Source organism: Canis lupus, chromosome 3, assembly GCF_048164855.1.
Source record: "Canis lupus baileyi chromosome 3, mCanLup2.hap1, whole genome shotgun sequence".
NCBI classification, from domain to species: Eukaryota; Metazoa; Chordata; class Mammalia; order Carnivora; family Canidae; genus Canis; species Canis lupus.
Window position 1 is genome coordinate 89,122,796 of NC_132840.1, and position 5,235 is coordinate 89,128,030.

Below are 5,235 nucleotides of genomic sequence, written 5' to 3' on the forward strand. Positions count from 1 at the left end.
AAGGGAACACTAGATCCAATAGGTTCAAGGAGGTAAGGCAACTATAATTTTAACTTGACTTCAAAATCAGAAGTTATATCAAAGGCACAAGTCCAATTCAGGGAGTTGAATTTGAGTTCTCAATTTTTAACGTTTATAATGTTTTTAATGGTACAGTCATTTGTTGGCTGTATATTAACAGATAGTGTAAACTGTTTTATTCATATACAGTTGCATCTAAATTTCATTTTTCTCTGATTCTCTGTATGAATTAAGTATTGCCCTTGGTTAAGTGATATGGAAAAAATGCTGAGCAACTGTTCTCTCAAATGGAATAACATAGCTCTAGAACAGTCTGATAGATCCACGCAGTAACCAAAATTGTATGAGTAACTCCTAGAGCATACTTTTTCTTTTTCTTTTCTTTTCTTTATTTTATCTTTTAAATAAATTTATTTTTTATTGGTGTTCAATTTACCAACATACAGAATAACACCCAGTGCTCATCCGTCAAGTGCCCCCCTCAGTGCCCATCACCCATTCACCCCCACCCCCCTGCCCTCCTCCCCTTCCACCACCCCTAGTTTGTTTCCCAGAGTTAGGAGTCTTTATGTTGTGTCTCCCTCTCTGATATTTCCCACACATTTCTTCTCCCTTCCCTTATATTCCCTTTCACTATTATTTATATTCCCCAAATGAATGAGAACATATAATGTTTGTCCTTCTCTGATTGACTTACTTCACTCAGCATAATACCCTCCAGTTCCATCCACGTTGAAGCAAATGGTGGGTATTTGTCATTTCTAATGGCTGAGTAATATTCCATTGTATACAGAAACCACATCTTCTTTATCCGTTCATCTTTCGATGGACACCGAGGCTCCTTCCACAGTTTGGCTACTGTGGACATTGCTGCTAGAAACATTGGGGTGCAGGTGTCCTGCGTTTCATTGCATCTGAATCTTTGGGGTAAATCCCCAACAGTGCAATTGCTGGGTGGTAGGGCAGGTCTATTTTTAACTCTTTGAGGAACCTCCACACAGTTTTCCAGAGTGGCTGCACAGTTCACATTCCCACCAATAGTGTAAGAGGGTTCCTTTTTCTCCGCATCCTCTCCAACATTGTGGAGAGGATGTTAATTTTCCCCATTCTCACTGGTGTGAGGTGGTATCTCACCGTGGTTTTCATTTGTATTTCCCTGATGGCAAGTGATGCAGAGCATTTTCTCATGTGCATGTTGGCCATGTCTATGTCTTTCTCTGTGAGATTTCTCTTCATGTCTTTTGCCCATTTCAAGTCAGAAATAGAGCAAAGTTGGGAGTTTTAAGAAGAACATAAATATACATTTTTATAGAAAAAAGTTTGTGACCACTCAGCTGAAGACTGTGTCTTCAATTGCCATTAATAAAATTTAAGCTGTTCCCTAAAATCTGTTTCAGATAACCACAGTAAGCATGGAGCATCTTAGTTTTGTTCTTCTCCCAACAAAAAAATTAAGAAATAGATAGTAATATTAATAAGACAAAAGCAAAGAATAAAAATAACAGAGTGCTTTAATAATTTATTTCCTTTAAAAGTTTGCAGGTAATGCATATAATGAAATAGACTGGAATGTTTCACATAAAATGGAATACTATAACATGGAAATAAATAGAATTTTTACACTTAGAAAGGACAGACAGGAATATAATGTTTGGGAGGAAACATTTTACTATTCAGATTCTTTTTGCTGGTTTAAGAATTAAATTGACATGAGACATTAACAGGAAAATATCAAATTAATAGCATATATATGGGAAGGGAGCTTTGTAAGATTATGAGAATTATGGGCAGTCAGGCATTTGAGGCTACCATTTTGAGCTACAAAAGATGCAAGGGTCTGGGACCTTCAAAGACAAGGAAGAGATTTCAAAGGAAAATGAAAAAGAGTAAGTGTTTGGGAAACAAATATTTGCTGGGCCACACAGAAAGAATGAACATAAAGAAGAATTTTAAGAACCAGACTTTGCTAAGGTCCTCCCTCTCGACCACATTTTAGATCTTGCCAATTCATATTAGCATACAAACAACCATAATTATTTGTGGTAATATCTCCCTTTTTGAAGCAAGTCTTTTATCTAAATTATTTTAGACATTTGAGGAGGTAAAAAGGAAAACATTCTGAGACCTCCATTTCTTAAAAATAATCAGCTTAAATTAATTGTCAGGTCAAAGAGACACATTTTGGGGTGGCAGATTTTACTTTCCTACAATAATTTCTGAAGTAATTAATAGTTTTACAAAAATATTGGGGAATATTAAAAAGCAGTGACCCAAATTATGTAAATACATTAGGAATACACCTCAAAAAAGTTACTTGAAAAAATACAGAATATTTTTATTAAAATATGTTGTTTGTTTTTGTCATGTTTTCCTTTGTTGTATTTATTATATTTCCTAAAAGACAACCAACCACTTGAAAGCCATAGCATAACCAGTCAAGAAAGTTGATAATAATTGAGTATTCTTAGTAGAGAAAAAGATCCACTTTATCTAATTAATGGAAGTCAATCCTGCTTAGTCATTGACTATCATAGGAATTATATATAACTCTAAATCCTGGTTTTGAAAATCACTCGGATACAATTTCTAAAACACAGAACAACTTTGTGTCTTTTGTTCAGGTGGAATAAAAATGATGGGAAACTACATTAAAATGATTCATATTCTTTTATTTAAATTATGCATGTAGAGTTGACATGACTCAGGAAGAATGGGTAAAAATGCATATTAGCCAAAGAAAATATTCAAGTTCAAGAGAAAACATTGTGAGAAATATTACAATAAAGAGAACAAATGGATAGGAAAGAATTTAGAATTATCTTTAGCATGTAATTATGTATCATTGTAAATTTCAGATGGAAAAATAATTTACAAATAGATAAATTAGAGAATATATGTCCTTTTCCACTTTAGGTAAATATATAAATATTTAGGTTAATATATATTTAGTTAAAATATGTAATTAGTATGTATATTCATTTAGGGATTCTTTAGATTTTATTTTATTCATGAGAGACACACAGAGAGAGAGAGAGAGGGGCAGAGACACAGGCAGAGGGAGAAGCAGGCTCCATGCAGGGAGCCCAATGTGAGACTTCATCCTGGGACCCCAGGATCACACTCTGGGCTGAAGGCAGCGCTAAACCACTGAGGGACCCAGGCTGCACCTATTCATTTAGTTTATATGTATTTAGGTTAATTTCTATATATTCAATTTATAAACATTTAGGCCTATTTATATATATTTAGGTTTTATATAGTTATATATATATGTTAATGTGTGTATATATAGGTTAATTTACATTACGCTGCAGTATATTATATTCATGTATATGTTTGACTTTGTCCTCTTTTCTTACGTATATTTGACAAGGCTTATAAAAGAGAGATGAGAAACCATTCAACGGAAATAGAGTTTATTCTCATAAGACTGACAGATGACCCACAATTGCAAGTTCTGATTTTTGTGTTTTTATTTCTTTTTTTTTTTTTTTTTGACTACCTGGATGGCATTTTATTTTATTTTATTTTATTTTATTTTATTTTATTTAAAATAAAATAATTTTTTATTGGTGTTCAATTTACCAACATACGGAATAACACCCAATGCTCATCCGATCAAGTGTCCCCCTCAGTGCCCGTCACCCACTCACCCCCACCCCCTGCCCTCCTCCCCTTCCACCACCCCTAGTTCGTGTCCCAGAGTTAGGAGTCTTTATGTTCTGTCTCCCTTTCTGATATTTCCCACACATTTATTCTCCCTTCCCATATATTCCTTTTCACTATTATTTATATTCCCCAAATGAATGAGAACATGCACTGTTTGTCCTTCTCCGATTGACTTACTTCAGTCAGCATAATACCCTCCAGTTCCATCCACGTTGAAGCAAATGGTGGGTATTTGTCGTTTCTAATGGCTGAGGAATATTTCATTGTATACATAAACCACATCTTCTTTATCCATTCATCTTTCGATGGACACCAAGGCTCCTTCCACAGTTTGGCTATTGTGGACATTGCTGCTAGAAACATTGGGGTGCAGGTGTCCTGCGTTTCATTGCATCTGAATCTTTGGGGTAAATCCCCAACAGTGCAATTGCTGGGTGGTAGGGCAGGTCTATTTTTAACTCTTTGAGGAACCTCCACACAGTTTTCCAGAGTGGCTGCACCAGTTCACATTCCCACCAGCAGTGTAAGAGGGTTCCCTCTTCTCCGCATCCTCTCCAACATTTGTTGTTTCCTGCCTTGTTAATTTTCACCATTCTCACTGGTGTGAGGTGGGATCTCACCATGGTTTTCATTTGTATTTCCCTGATGGCAAGTGATGCAGAGCATTTCTCATGTGCATGTTGGCCATGTCTATGTCTTCCTCTGTGAGATTTCTCTTCATGTCTTTGCCCCTTTCATGGTTGGATTGATTGTTTCTTTGGTGTTGAGTTTAATAAGTTCTTTACACATCTTGGAAACTAGCCCTTTATCTGATACGTCATTTGCAAATATCTTCTCCCATTCTGTAGGTTGTCTTTTAGTTTTGTTGACTGTATCCTTTGCTGTGCAAAAGCTTCTTATCTTGATGAAGTCCCAATAGTTCATTTTTGCTTTTGTTTCTTTTGCCTTCGTGGATGTATCTTGCAAGAAGTTACTGTGGCCCAGTTCAAAAAGGGTGTTGCCTGTGTTCTCCTCTAGGATTTTGATGGCATCTTGTCTCACATTTAGATCTTTCATCCATTTTGAGTTTATCTTAGTGTATGGTGTAAAAGAGTGGTCTAGTTTCATTCTTCTGCATGTGGATGTCCAATTTTCCCAGCACCATTTATGGAAGAGACTGCCTTTCTTCCAATGGATAGTCTTTCCTCCTTTATCGAATATTAGTTGACCATAAAGTTCAGTGTACACTTCTGGGTTCTCTATTCTGTTCCATTGATCTATGTGTCTGTTTTTGTGCCAGTACCACACTGTCTTGATGACCACAGCTTTGTAGTACAACCTGAAATCTGGCATTGTGATGCCCCCAGATATGGTTTTCTTTTTTAAAATTCTCCTGGCTATTCGGGGTCGTTTCTGATTCCACACAAATCTTAAAATAATTTGTTCTAACTCTCTGAAGAAAGTCCATGGTATTTTGATAGGGATTGCATTAAACGTGTACATTTCCCTGGGTAACATTGACATTTTCACAATATTAATTCTGCCAATCCATGAACATGTAATATT